The sequence below is a fragment of the Aquarana catesbeiana genome, linkage group LG02 (genome assembly GCF_042186555.1).
Source record: "Aquarana catesbeiana isolate 2022-GZ linkage group LG02, ASM4218655v1, whole genome shotgun sequence".
NCBI lineage: Eukaryota > Metazoa > Chordata > Amphibia > Anura > Ranidae > Aquarana > Aquarana catesbeiana.
In genome coordinates, this window is record NC_133325.1 from 757019176 (window position 1) to 757034959 (window position 15784).

Below are 15784 nucleotides of genomic sequence, written 5' to 3' on the forward strand. Positions count from 1 at the left end.
GTTTGATAATAAAGGAATGTAGAGTGGGTGTGGCGCTGCTTTGTGGGATAATGTATACCAATAAAGTAAATAAAAAAAATATTAGAAATTTGTGTAAATAAATGGCTCAGTGGGTTCCTAGATGATACTAAATACTGTATGTGCTCAGTGTTATAAGTCATAAAATGTTAGTGTGTAACCGTTAAATTAAACATATACATATATACTGTAAAATAAATTGATGACCCTGTGTAAATTGATTGCCAGAACGACCATAAAGAAAATAATAAAATATTAAAAGTGACAGGTGCTCTTTAGAGTGCTACAAACCATAAAATAAAACAGTTCATATGTGGTAAAATTTATAAGCATAAAAACAACAATTCATATGAAACAAAAGTGTGTACCAAAAAATGAATATATACGTACATGAACTCAAATATAGCACATAAATAAGTCCTTCTGTAGCTGATAAAGTGACTGGTGCTATTTAAAGGTGATTTAAACCCGTGTATCAGAAAATTAAATAGAAATCCTCAAGACTGGTTTATTAGTAAGTTTATCAATAGCTCATAAAGTGACAGGTGCTCTTTAAAGGTGCTCCAATGTTTTTTTTTAAATTAGTGCTTGATGCTAGTGTTTCAACTTGTGCTCCCCCTTTTGTACCTCACTCACCACAGAGCTCTCCCCTCTAGGGGGTAGACATCATTCACAGTACACAGTGTCTGAAACAGCAGATCTCAGATCCACAGCCAATGTGATGTTGCTCTTTCCTTTAGCTTTCTTGCCCCATCATTTTTGCATGTGGCAATAGTAAAGGCAAGACCCCGTAGTGCAATACTGTATAACTTGTAAACAAATCCAAAATGCACTTACATCAAACCGGCATATAAACAACATAAGAACAAAGGAAGTCCGGGCCATGATGCGTTCCACAGACTTTAACCGGAAGTGATGCAATGACGCTGGTAGCTCTGACCTACGCGTTTCATCGGTACAACGTCATCAGGAGCCAATTGGCCTATGTAGGCACCCATGAAAACGTGTGTGTAGGGGAGGGGGGCTCTAAAACATTTTTTTTTCTTTTTATGTGTGTCTTTAAATGTTTTAAACTTCTTTTTTTTTAACATGACTTTGTTGCTATGACATAGGGGGCTATTGGTCCCCTATGTGATAGCATATAGGTAAGAGGGGTTTTTCTTTTATGAGGCATTCAGGGACTATTAGACACTGGAAGTCTCCTCTTTACTCCACTGGAGCTGATGGAACACAGATCATGTTCCTCAGCCGCTTCCCCAGGTACTGGTTGACAGCTCATGCCCAAGAAGTAACGTCATACACGTCACTTTATGGTCTGTGCACATGAGAGAAGCTTAGTGGATGGAGGTTCACTGAGCTCCGGCTGCCCTTCCTAGTGACACCCACAAAGACTGCACCAGGCCCACAGGTGGGACAGCAGAAGTGACAGCCGGGTGAACATTTCTGGGGGCGGCTTACCACGGCGGTGGTTGTGGAGGTGATAGGTGGCTTCACAGCGGCTTGTGTCATTTCCACATGACAGCTGACAGTCGGCTTTACTAAATTGCACACACTCCCGGTCGGAGCAGTGTGTAACAAAGCACATGTCTGCAGATCGGTTAAAGGTCTAAATTCCCAGCAAGTGGCTGGGGATTAAGATTTTACCCCCCCCCCCCATGCTGCCACTGAAACAGTATATTTATGAGTTTTTAAAAGGGTAAAACATGGGAAAATACACATGTATTGCAAAGATGTGCTGAATAAGTTTTTTTTAATGTTGCCTAGACATACTCTTTACCGTGTAATCGGTAGATTCCGAACCTCCTCTGTCTTCATAGGCATAACGCAAATGCCGTTCTTGCCCCATTTCTTAAAATGTTCTGAATAGCATATATTTTCTACTAAGTCAATCCACCAATAATATGAGTGGCCTGATTTTCTGTAAATGCCATAAAGAATTCAATTAGAAGAAACACAATTTAATCTCCGGGAGAAAACGTCCCAAGACTTACGCCAATAAATGTTGATAAGCTGTAGTAAATAGCTCAAGCAGAAGGCCAAAACTCACATTGTGATATTTCTGCTAATGCAAATTTGCTTTGAGTAATGTCGGCCCAGTAAATACAGTTGATTTGATCAGCTGCAATAATGCCTGAGAGGGAGATTAATTATTTTTACTAAATTACTTAAAGTTCTCTTCTCTTCAGGCGAAGCAGGAGAAACGTCAGCATGGCAATGGACCTAAATTATTCAGTTAGAAATTGATGATATTGGTTATTTTGTTACTTTAACCACTGATTTTTTTTTTTTTATTACTGCTGATTCGTATTTTAAAGGGGATTTTCAGAAAATGTGATGATCTCTTGTTTAGATACGCACATAGAAAGTACATTCACACATTTGTGATTTCACCAGGAGTGCAGTGTATTTCAGACATGGTTTATGAGAGTTACCATCCATCCTTGTGAAAGGTATGTATGTATAGAAACAACACTAAATATGCAGCATGTAGGATCTTTTCAACATACAAAATTAAAGAGGACCTGAATTGTGGAAAAACTGTCCAAAAGAGACAGAGGGCAAAGGACCAATCTCAAATATTGCCTATTGACTCTCTGCGGTTGATATTTTTCCTTATTATCCTATTACTGCAGTGTATCTCGGTGTGGAGGCAGCCATTATGGTAGAGGCAAAACTTTGCATCCTTCTGTTAGTGTTGCCCTCGGCCTCCTAATAGCTGGTGATCAGACAACTGCAGAGAGGAGGAAGCATGGATGCACATTCCGTGACCACGTCCTGTTGTGATGAAACGACGTAGGGAGGAGGAGCTACGTCCCGACGACACCGCGATTCGAACACCCGGAAGACACGGGTTGCCTTGGAGCCGGCCGGCTTTCCTGTGCGTTTTTATGCTACTGATTCTGTAAGTGCAATCTATATTTTTTATTCAATAAAACGTTGGATTTTATGCTATGTGGAGCACTTTGTTTCTTTCATGGGGACACATCCTATCCATGGTGATGTGATTGGTGGAGAGAGTTCCTGGGTTCGGATGACAAGTGCCTGTTGTACAGATCCCTGGCTGGGGTTGTAGCCATCCGCTCTTTCAGGTCTCCTACAACTAAGAGACCAATTTTTTCTGGTAAGAGGCAGCAGTTTTTGAGAGGTGGAGGTCTGTCTACGCACCTTATTTCACTACAGCAAGTTTTTGTTCCAGTATTCACTCAGCACTTGGGGACATTCATTATTTTGTTTTGCATGCGTGTTACAAAGCATGGACGGACTATAATTATTTCGTTTCTGTAGAGCCATGGACTTTTTTTGGGTTTTATAATTTTGTTTATATTCACACTGATTATTTATTTTATATTTTGGCACAGATATATATTTGTCACATTATTATATTTTGCCTCAGTGTTTTGAGACATTCACTTGTTGTTTGCAATTTGTCACGCCTATTGAGTGCTTCACACTGACTAGCATTGAAATATTTGCTCAGTGATCACTACTTATCCTCATATTTTTATGAGGTTTTTGGGCACTTGTTTGTTGCCACTCTCAGTTTTTTAGCGCAACTTTTTTGAATTTTATTAGATGGATGCAAAGAATGAATGAAGCAGAAGCAGGGAGATCCTTGTACTGCAGGTCCACAGGTACAGCTTCCTCTCCAGCCAGTGGGTTCTGTATCTTCCTGGCAAGCCCTGTCGTCTCATATAGGACTAAAATCAAAGGATCATAAGTCTTTGACTGCACTGTGCATTTCCAAGTTTTCAAACAGTCCAGAAACTAAACATAACACTGTTGCCAACAGCTGCTGACTATATATCTGTGTCCCTCTATTTCTGTTATTCAGCTAAGCTTTTAATTAAGAATAATAGTTGAAACCCTCTGCCTGCCCCCTTTTCATCCCCCTTACCCGTTTCACAGGGTTCTCTTAAATCATACCTGCCCAGGTGATTCAGCTTTGCCCCACAGCAATCCATTGTTCGGGTGTCAGAGCCTCCGTTCCACATCGCCATCTTAGTCCTCTTCAGCTGGCTGCCTCCCCTAGGTAGAGGCAGTCTGGCCCCTGATGACGTGGCAGCTCCACCGTCCTGGCCGCTCTGTGAATTGGCTCACACAGCCTCCTGGGATCTGTGACGAAGGTTATTTTAGGAGGATGCTGAAGCATGACACATCATTCAGACCTAGGCCAGAATGCAGGTGAAGGAGGTGGGACCACTGTAAAAAACGAAAAAACACAAAAACCACCCTCCCCCCAAAAAAATATTAATTCTATGGAGGTAGGGGCAAAACCAGAGACTACTAGTCATTTTGTAAACGTTACACTTTAACCCTCGCACCACTTAACCATAATATTGACCACCAATGTAAGGAACATTCTTCTCACTGATCACCAATGTAAGGAGCATTCTTCTCACTGATCACCAATGTAAGGAACATTCTTCCCACTGACCACCAATTTAAGGAGCATTCTTCTCACTGATCACCAATGTAAGGAACATTCTTTCCACTGATCACCAATGTAAGGAACATTCTTCCCACTGATCACCAATGTAAGGAACATTCTTCCCACTGATCACCAATGTAAGGACCATTCTTCCCACTGATCACCAATGTAAGGAGCATTCTTCCCACTGATCACCAATGTAAGGAACACTCTTCCCACTGATCACCAATGTAAGGGACATTCTTCCCACTGATCACCAATGTAAGGGACAGAGGCGTTGCTAGGGGGTGGCTATTGAGGCTATAGCCCCGAATCTGAGTCTCGGGGGGGTGTCTCTGGGGGTGTGTCTCGCGGTGTGTCTCTGGGGGTGTGTCTCGGGGGGGGTGTCTCGGGGGGGTGTCTCTGGGGGGGTTTGTCTCGGAGGTGTGTCTCTGGGGGTGTGTCTCGGGGGTGTGTCTCTGGGGGTGTGTCTCGGAGGTGTGTCTCTGGGGGTGTGTCTCGGGGGGTGTCTTTGGGGGGGTGTCTCGGGGGTGTGTCTCTGGGGGGGTGTCTCGGGGGGTGTCTCTGGGGGTGTGTCTCTGGTGGGTGTGTCTCTGGGGGTGTGTCCCTGGGACTTTGACACACCTGGAAATGGTTTCACATCCATATAAAATGTATATTTATTGTGAATAATAATGATATATAGGGAATATTATCGATTTACTTCCTGATGTGGTTTTGTATTTCCCCCCTTTCATGCAGTGTCTCCGCCCCCCCAGAAGGTGAAGGACTTCCTCTCCTGGAGGTTCAGCTCTCTGATTCTGCAGATTTGTGACCACCAGAAGCAGATGGAATCCATTGTGTACTTTTTTGGTCAGCATCACCTGAGGCTGTCTGATTCATCATGGAGCCTGACAAGTATGGATGGGGGGGATACCAGGGGACATCGCTGAATCTCTGGGGGGGGGTGATACGAGGGGACATCGCTGAATCTCTGGGGGGGTGATACCAGGGGACATTGCAGAATCTCTGGGGGGGATACCAGGGGACATCACTGAATCTCAGGGTTAATAGTACGTCCGCTGACACCAATGCTGGGGATTAATGGTGCGTCCGCTGACAGCAATGCTGGGGGTTAATAGTGCGCCCGCTGACACCAATGCTGGGGGTTAATAGTGCGTCCGCTGACACCAATGCTGGGGGTTAATAGTGCGTCCGCTGACACCAATGCTGGGGGTTAATAGTGCGTCCGCTGACACCAATGCTGGGGATTAATAGTACATCCGCTGACACCAATGCTGGGTGTTAATAGTGCGTCCACTGACACCAATGCTGGGGGTTAATAGTGCGTCCGCTGACACCAATGCCGGGGTTAATAGTGCGTCCGCTGACAGCAATGCCAGGGTTAATAGTGCGTCCGCTGACAGCAATGCTGAGGGTTAATTGAGCGTCCGCTGACAGCAATGCTGAGGGTTAATAGAGCGTCCGCTGACACCAATGCTGAGAGTTAATAGTGCGTCCGCTGACACCAATGCTGAGGGTTAATAGAGCGTCCGCTGACACCAATGCCGGTCCCAGTAACTCCTCTGACATACACCTGGATGACAATCCCCCAACAAGCATAGCGCCCCCCATTGTTTTCCGTGCGTTGCCCTATGCCCCACAAGCCTGACAAAGTATCTCATGACGTGTTCCGCTTTGTTTTATTTCCCATGCATTTTGCCACATTTCTTGTAATGGGGTCTCACGTTTTGGGGGGGCATTTACAATAAATGGCACTACAAGCGTGAGGCAGATATTTTTGCGTGTTCCGGGATTGCGTGGAAACGTGCATTTCTGTGCGCATTACCGGAACGCGCAGATGTGACCGGAAAATGATATGGTGGAAAGTTGTCACCGCGGCACGCCGTGTTCTGCCATATTTCCATTTATATTCCTTTGTTCCCTGTTCCAATTTTTCCTTTTCCCCAAGTATGGGGCATGAGTGATTGTCCATACAGAGCAGGAGATCTATGGGGGAGGGGGGGTGGTCAGTAGATCAATAGAGCATATGACTGGAAGCAGGGGGCCAAGACAAGGGGGGGGAGGGTCACATGACCCAGGCATTATGCTCGGGGGCAGGGCACAGGTGACAGGCTCCCTCTCCTAGCACCTCCCCCACAACATTACGTCATACTCCTTCGCCCCGCCCCTACCTATTCTGCTCCACCCACTCCTCAGTCTGAATTCTCCTACACCGAGAGATTAGATGAGTCTCCTCCCACATAAAGTCCCTGGCTCCACCTCCTGCACAGGCTGATAGGTTCATGGAGCCTTCACTAACATGGCGGACCACCCACAAGTCCTGTTCCATTGAGCAGCAGTCGTTGGTTGCTAGAGATGCCGGCATGCCTAGCAACCAATGACTTCACGTGCCTGCTGTGTGCCCTGCAGCATATTTCTCTTGCCAGCTCCCACCTTCTGCCTGCCAGGCTATAGGGAGTTCTCCTACAGGTACACTGAGCTCTGTGATGGGGCAACTGATCTATGGGGGTACTCTGATGGAGGCAACTAATCTATGGGGGCACGATGATGAGGCAACTAATCTATGGGGGCAGTTTGATGGGGCAATTAATCTATGGGGACACTGTAATGGGGCAACTGATCTATATATGTACTCTGATGGGTGCAGCTAATCTAAGAGGACATTCTGATGGGGTAACTGATCTATTGGGGCACTCTGATGGGGCAAGTGATTTGTGGAGGTACATGGATGGGGCCAACTGATTTATGGGGGAATCCGAAATACAAAAATGTACTATACTTCAGCTGACCAGTCCTTAGATATGGTGGCTGCATTCGGTTTCTTTTCCCTTTGTCTTTGATCCTGCCAGTAACTTCCTGTCCTAGGGTGACAACACTCACTGTACTGAATCTATGGAGACGTTGTGTTGTCACCGTAGGACAGAAAGTGTGTTTGGACTACAGAATATTCCCCCCCTGTCTATAACATAGTGAGGTGATGTTTTGTAGTCCACATAGAGAACTGGGACTGAAAACAGTCTAGAGAAAACGAGAGCAGAAAGTTCTGAGCTCTGTATATTTCCGGCAGGATGAAAAGTGACATTTTTGCACTTGTAGAAGGGGATAGAAGAATACGGTATATTCTATTTCTTCATTCAGACTTGTAAAGTTGCTGAGAGGTCCACTTTAAGGTCTGCCTGGAGTCCTGCTATGAAGCCTTGATTGCTGAGCTCTTCTTGTCCAGGATAGGGACTCTTCCCTTCTTCTTGTCACAGGAAGAATACCTCAGCTCCTTGTTAAGTGAATATCAAGAGAAAGATGAAGTGGAGCAACAAAGAGCGCTGTGTGCCAAAGCCTGCCGAAGATCCTCCAAGGGTAAGTACTAGCAGATAACAGCCCCTGCTTCACCACAGCGACCCACTTTATTTTCTATCAAAGCTGCTGCTAGAATGGAAATCACCTTGCCTTAAGTGTGGACCCCCGAGCAGAGGAAATATTTTGGCACTTACTGGGCATGGACACGCCTTGGCCTCCCCTTTCTAACCCTCTAACCACCCTATTGGTCTGTGTAGCTTCCTGTCATACATGTACTGCATTATGACCACTAGATGGAGCTGAGGATCATCCTTATTTTCTTATTCCTGCTGGGGGGATGTCAGTGTCAGGATGGGGGGTGTCGGTGTAATATTCCTGGGGGAACGTCAGGATGGGGGGTGTCGGTGTAATATTCCTGGGGGAACGTCAGGATGGGGGGTGTCGGTGTAATATTCCTGGGGGGACGTCAGTGTCAGGATGGGGGGTGTCGGTGTAATATTCCTGGGGGGACGTCAGTGTCAGGATGGGGGGTGTCGGTGTAATATACCTGCTGGCGGTATGGGTGTAATATTCATGTTGGGGGGGTATGGGTGTAATATTCCTGCTGGGGAGTATGTGTGTAATATTCCTGCTGGGAGGGTGTTGGTGTAATATTCATGTTGGGTGGGTATGGGTGTAATATTCATGTTGGGGCTTGTCGGTGTAATATTCATGATGGGGGAGTATGGGTGTAATATTCATGTTGGGGGGGTATGGGTGTATTATTCATGTTGGGGGGACGTTTGTGCAGGAAGTTCTTGTCGTATGATGGACACGGCGAGGATTTGGTTACACCTAGGTGTTCTGGATTCCCGAATCGGTGCAAAACGCAGCACACGCTTGCGATCCCTTTACTTTCAATATCATCCCAATCGAGGCGTGATTTTGCCGCGATTGTTGCCTGACAGCCTATGGGAAATAGGCGTCCCGCAATTTTTTTGGTGTGATTTGTCAGGTGACAATATTGTCCCATGATTGGGGTGCCATTGAAAATAACTGGATCACAATCTGGAATCGCAGTAATTCCGCCCGCGATCCGGAAGGCCTAGGTGTGAACGCAGCCTAAGCGCCTTCTATAGATTCTGGGGGAACATTTTCTTCCTCAAACATTCCACACATTCGCTTCATTCTTCATTCCACCCTTGTATAGCACTTTTCTCTCTACGGACTCCAAGTATTGGAGAAGGCGTTGGCCGGGAATCGAACCCGGGTCAGCTGCTTGAAAGGCAGCTATGCTCACCACTGCACCACCAACGCAAGGTAGCATGTCTTTGTAGTGTGGGAGGAAACCGGAGTACCCGGAGGAAACCCACGCAAGCACGGGGAGAACATGCAAACTCCATGCAGATAGTGTCCTGGTCAGGATTTGAACCATGGCCCCCAGTGCTGCAAGGCTAACCCCTAAGCCTCTGTGCTGCCTGTATGCGGCCTCTGTTCTCTAAGGCCCACCCCCGCTGAACGGAGTTCATTAATTATGTCCACTCAAAGCGCCTCCAGAAGAAATCCAAACTTATCCTAAACTGCAATCTATGTATATAACACTCCAAAACACACCCAAAGAATACCGGCCTCCAACCTCCCCTCAGCCGGTCCAACACACGCCTAAGGGGTAGTATGGAAGAGGGAGAGAGGGAGGAAAGGAGGGGGGAGGTTAGGGGTAAGGAAGGGGTGTGGGGGTTCCCCCCAACCCTCACCCCCTTCTTTCTCCAACCTTTCCCCCCCTTTCCTCCCTCTCTCCCTCTTCCATACTCCCCCTTGTTCTTCAGGTGATTATGTTTTGGCGACGTATTGTTGAACCTTAAAGCTTCTGCAGAAGCTGCAGAAAGGTAAATAGAGGGCTGATGGGAAGACCTTTCGGTTACTGGAGTGGCAGCTCGCACCAGTGTAGGGACCTGTGTTGGTACAGCCGTACCTGGTCCCAGGGAGGCTTCCTCAGACTTTTTGTTGAGTCTTCTTCTAGGAACAGCCAATTGTCTTGTTTGTCCAGCTGCATTGATAGTTGGTGATTCAGAAGTTCCAAAAATGAAAATGGAGGGCTGATGGGAAAACCCTCTGGTTACTGAAGTGGCAGCCACCAGTGTAGGGACCTGTGTTGGTACAGCCATAGCTGGTCCCTCGGGAGGGTTCCTTAGAATTTTTGTTGAGTCTTCTTCTAGGAACAGTCAATCATCTTGTTTGTCCATTTACATTCATAGTTGGTGATTCAGAAGCTCTCAAAAAGGGAAATAGAGGGCTGATGGGAAGGCCCTCTGGATACTGGAGTGGCAGCCGCCACCAGTGTAGGGACCTGTGTTGGTAAAGCCGTACCTGGTCCCTGGGAGGGTTCCTTAGACTTTTAGTTGAGTCTGTGGTTCAGAAGCTGCTGATGAACGTCACATTCTGCCAGAGTCTCAGTGGTAACGCCACAATCTGCCGGTGTCTTAGTGGGAAAGTTACATTCTGTCCGAGTCTCAACAGAATCACTGCATGCTGGAGGAGTCTCGATGTGAATGACACGTGGTTGATTTAACATTTTTTCCACCCTTTTGGTTATTTTCTTTCCCAACAGAGCTGCACCCTGCTCATTTAAGTGCAGTCCATCCCTACTGTAGAGCAAGTGACCAATTGAAAAGTCAGTCCAGGTCTCCATGAAGCCAAACCCCTCCTTCCTGCACCAGTTCTTCAGCCACTTGCTAAGCTCCCTAAGCTCCTGTTGCCTCCTTGGTGTGGCTCGAGGTACAGGCAGTATTTCTGAAAATGCTGCCTTGGAGGTCCTTTTCTTCAATATAGCCCCTAAGTCCCTGAAATCATTTTGTAGGGTGCTCCATTTTCTTCTAATGTTGTCATTGGTTCCAATATGTACCATGACAACTGGATCCTCCCCAGCCCCATCCAACAATCCGTCCATCCGATCTGCAATGTCCCGAACTCGTGCGACTGGGAAACAATATACTGTTCGTTGATCACAGTCATTCTGACAGATTGCCCTTTCTGTCCCTCTAATAACAGAGTCCCCTACCACCAGGATCTGCCTATCCTTTTCTTTAGGCTTGCCCTCATCTTCATGGGAGGAGATATTCAAATGGCTGCCCTGGTATTTTGGTGGGTTCTCAACATGAACCTCACATTGTGCTGTAGTCTCAACATGAATGTGACATTCAGGTGGTGTCTCAATGTGAATGTCACATGCTGGTGGAGTATCCGTGTGAATGTCACATGCTGGTGGAGTATCTGTGTGAACGTCACATGCTGGTGGAGTCTCCGTGTGAACTACACATGCTGGTGGAGGCTCCATGTGAACGTCACAAGCTGGTGGTGTCTCCGTGTGAACGTCACATGCTGGTGGCGTCTCCGTGTGAACGTCACATGCTAGTGGAATCTCCATGTGAACATCCCATGCTGGTGAAGTCTCTGTGTTAACGCCACATGCTGATGGTGTCTTCGTGTGAACGTCACATGCTGGTGGCGTCTCTGTGTGAATGTCACATGCTGGTGGTGGATTTAACATTTTTTCCACCCTTTTGGTTATTTTCTTTCCCAACAGAGCTGCACCCTGCTCATTTAAGTGCAGTCCATCCCCGCTGTAGAGCAAGTGACCAATTGAAAAGTCAGTCCAGGTCTCCATGAAGCCAAACCCCTCCTTCCTGCACCAGTTCTTCAGCCACTTGCTAAGCTCCCTAAGCTCCTGTTGCCTCCTTGGTGTGGCTCGAGGTACAGGCAGTATTTCTGAAAATGCTGCCTTGGAGGTCCTTTTCTTCAATATAGCCCCTAAGTCCCTGAAATCATTTTGTAGGGTGCTCCATTTTCTTCTAATGTTGTCATTGGTTCCAATATGTACCATGACAACTGGATCCTCCCCAGCCCCATCCAACAATCCGTCCATCCGATCTGCAATGTCCCGAACTCGTGCGACTGGGAAACAATATACTGTTCGTTGATTGCGGTCATTCTGACAGATTGCCCTTTCTGTCCCTCTAATAACAGAGTCCCCTACCACCAGGATCTGCCTATCCTTTTCTTTAGGCTTGCCCTCATCTTCATGGGAGGAGATATTCAAATGTCTGCCCTGGTATTTTGGTGGGTTCTCAACATGAACCTCACATTGTGCTGTAGTTTCAACATGAATGTGACATTCAGGTGGTGTCTCAATGTGAATGTCACATGCTGGTGGAGTATCCGTGTGAATGTCACATGCTGGTGGAGTATCTGTGTGAACGTCACATGCTGGTGGAGTCTCCGTGTGAACTACACATGCTGGTGGAGGCTCCGTGTGAACGTCACAAGCTGGTGGTGTCTCCGTGTGAATGTCACATTCTGGTGGCGTCTCCGTGTGAACGTCACATGCTAGTGGAATCTCCATGTGAACATCCCATGCTGGTGAAGTCTCCGTGTTAACGTCACATGCTGATGGTGTCTTCGTGTGAGCGTCACATGCTGGTGGCGTCTCCGTGTGAACGTCACATGCTGGTGGTGGATTTAACATTTTTTCCACCCTTTTGGTTATTTTCTTTCCCAACAGAGCTGCACCCTGCTCATTTAAGTGCAGTCCATCCCTGCTGTAGAGCAAGTGACCAATTGAAAAGTCAGTCCAGGTCTCCATGAAGCCAAACCCCTCCTTCCTGCACCAGTTCTTCAGCCACTTGCTAAGCTCCCTAAGCTCCTGTTGCCTCCTTGGTGTGGCTCGAGGTACAGGCAGTATTTCTGAAAATGCTGCCTTGGAGGTCCTTTTCTTCAATATAGCCCCTAAGTCCCTGAAATCATTTTGTAGGGTGCTCCATTTTCTTCTAATGTTGTCATTGGTTCCAATATGTACCATGACAACTGGATCCTCCCCAGCCCCATCCAACAATCCTTCCATCCGATCTGCAATGTCCCGAACTCGTGCGACTGGGAAACAATATACTGTTCGTTGATCACGGTCATTCTGACAGATTGCCCTCTCTGTCCCTCTAATAACAGAGTCCCCTATCACCAGGATCTGCCTATCCTTTTCTTTAAGCTTGCCCTCATCTTCATGGGAGGAGATATTCAAATGGCTGCCCTGGTATTTTGGTGGGTTCTCAAGATGAACCTCACATTGTGCTGTAGTCTCAACATGAATGTGACATTCAGGTGGTGTCTCAATGTGAATGTCACATGCTGGTGGAGTATCCGTGTGAATGTCACATGCTGGTGGAGTATCTGTGTGAATGTCACTTGCTGATGGAGTCTCCATGTGAACTACACATGCTGGTGGAGGCTCCGTGTGAACGTCACAAGCTGGTGGTGTCTCCGTTTGAACGTCACATGCTGGTGGTGTCTCCGTGTGAACGTCACATGCTGGTGGAATCTCCATGTGAACATCCCATGCTGGTGAAGTCTCCGTGTTAATGTCACATGCTGATGGTGTCTTTGTGTGAACGTCACATGCTGGTGGCGTCTCCGTGTGAATGTCACATGCTGGTGGCGTCTCCGTGTGAACGTCACATGTTGGTGGTGTCTCCATGTGAATGTCACATGCTGGTGGTGTCTCCATGTGAATGTCACATGCTGGTGGCGACTCCTTGTGAACGTCACATGCTGGTGGAGTCTCAATGTAGCTTTCATATTCTGTCTCGCTCACTGGGGTAGTCCTGCCTTGTGAGCTGTGTCTGCAGTAAATACCGCGTACATCTGCAATAAAAAAGAAGAATCAGATTTAGCACCTTCACCTACATTTTATATATATATATATATATATATATATATATATATATATATATATATATATATATATATATATATATATATATATATATATATATATATATATATATAAAACATAAAATTATGGAGAGAAAAGTTCAAAATTCCAGTGCAAGGGACAATAAATAATCCCAACATGACAGGGACACAGGGATGACTAATGGCCTTCATATAAAAAATTTGGTTGCCTGGCAGTTATGCCGACCCACTAAAATGAAAAAGGGGTCTGATTCTTCACTTTCGGGTGCGGTGGAGTAATCTGCAGTGCTTCTGTTTCTTATTATTAAACACCCGTGATGATGAATGCAGACATATTTAATAAATAGCATCCCCAGGACACCTACAGTGTCCCATTTGATAACAAATAGAGATCATACACCCATCAGCATGACCAACATACACATAAGAAGGGCCTGAAGATCAAACCTACCATGCGTATCCTCAAAACTCACCGTATCTGTCAGAACAAACACATAGCAGCCACCTCCTGCTCCATGGCCAGCTCTGTGGCTGGGGCCACCAGTCCTGTCTGGCCTGGTGGCTGCTATGTCTTTGTTCTGACGGATACGGTGAGTTTTGAGGATACGCTTGGTAGGTTTGATCTTCAAGCCCTTCTTATGTGTATGTTGGTCTTGGTGATGGGTGCATGATCTCTATTTGTTATCCGATGGGACACTGTAGGTGGCCTGGGTACCTCTTCTTACATCATTTTTGGACCCTTTAGTAGTGTGCATTAGCTTGATTACATTCTATATACATGGTGAGTTTTATGTTCATGTTGTGTGCTTCTCTGTATAGTGCTGACCCTCATGGATATTCATTAGGGGTGCAACGGATCAAAAAACTCACGGTTCGGATCGTTCCTCGGATCAGGAGTCACGGTTCGGATCAACAAGAAAAAATCTCCCCCACTGTAATATCCACAATCTCCCCCACTGTAATATATTAGCAGGGTATGGCAGAGTATTGCATGGTATTGGCGGGTATATTGGCAGGGTATTGGCAGAGTATTGGCAGGGTATGGCAGAGTATTGGCAGGGTATGGCAGAGTATTGGCAGGGTATGGCAGAGTATTGGCAGGGTTTTGGCAGGGTATGGCAGAGTATTGGCAGGGTATGGCAGAGTATTGACAGGGTATGGCAGAGTATTGGCAGGGCATTGCAGAGTATTGTCAGGGCATTGCAAAGTATTGTCAGGGCATTGCAAAGTATTGTCAGGGCATTGCAGAGTATTGGCAGGAGTCACGGTTCGGATCAACAACAAAAAATCTCCCCCACTGTAATATCCACAATCTCCCCCACTGTAATATATTAGCAGGGTATGGCAGAGTATTGCCGGGTATTGCAGGGTATTGGCGGGTATATTGGCAGAGTATTGGCAGGGTATTGGCAGAGTATTGGCAGGGTATGGCAGAGTATTGGCAGGGTATGGAAGAGTATTGGCAGGGTATGGAAGAGTATTGGCAGGGTATGGCAGAGTATTGGCAGGGTATGGCAGAGTATTGGCAGGGTATGGCAGAATATTGTCAGGGCATTGCAGAGTATTGTCAGGGCATTGCAGAGTATTGTCAGGGCATTGCAGAGTATTGGCACTGCTGCCATCCGAACTCTCCCCTCCACTGTACAGATCAGTACACAGAGGGGAGAGAGGAACCGGCGTCATGACGGCCGCCGGGTGTACGAAGATGGCTGCCGCTCCGGAGCTAGGCCGAAGCCACAGCCTTTCCTATGGCCGAGGCCACAGTGCGCTCTGCGGATCACGGGTGTCCCGATCCGCGGAGGTTGATCCGTAGGGATTACGGATCAATGACAATCTGTTGCACCCCTAATATTCATTGAACATATTTATGTTGTTATATCTTTTTGATACACATTTACTTTGATAACAAAAATGTTAATTTACGGTCATGCATAATTACTAAAAATTCTTTATGCAAATTTTTGGAATTGTTGTTTATTTTTTATTTTGATTGTATTTGTCTTTTTGTAGCTACATATTGCTTTATAAGCTCCTGAAGAAGCTGAAAAGTGAAACATGTCAAGCAACAAGCATCACGCTGGTTACAGTAACTACTTTATGATGTTTTTATAAAAAAATATATTTTTGTGTGTTTTTTTGCACCATTAAAGAAGATCCTGTTCCTTTAAAGCCTGTTATAGAGCACAGTGCTTGTGCTGAGTATGAAATAGTTGGCTGATCCTACCATTTTCTACCCTCCCCCCTCTGCGCTGACTCCCATGTATCAGGGCTGCAGAGTCCTGACACTGGAGTCCTGACAGAGGCTTCTTACCACGTGAT

The 15784-nt window shown here is 46.4% G+C and overlaps 1 long non-coding RNA gene and 1 other non-coding gene across 3 annotated transcripts; one reads left to right on the forward strand and one right to left on the reverse strand.

Annotated features, from left to right (window-relative positions):
- Positions 1-5207: 5207 nt before the first annotated feature.
- On the forward strand, positions 5208-15558 carry LOC141130103 (uncharacterized). Of its 2 annotated transcripts, none has more exons than XR_012241995.1 (3): positions 5208-5299; positions 7705-7804; positions 15476-15558. It is a non-coding gene; the product is annotated as an uncharacterized lncRNA (long non-coding RNA). The 2 variants fall into 2 exon arrangements; XR_012241994.1 differs by having other exon boundaries at positions 5252-5344.
- On the reverse strand, positions 8969-9040 carry TRNAE-UUC (transfer RNA glutamic acid (anticodon UUC)). The gene has a single exon. It is a non-coding gene; the product is annotated as a tRNA-Glu (tRNA).
- Positions 15559-15784: the final 226 nt, after the last annotated feature.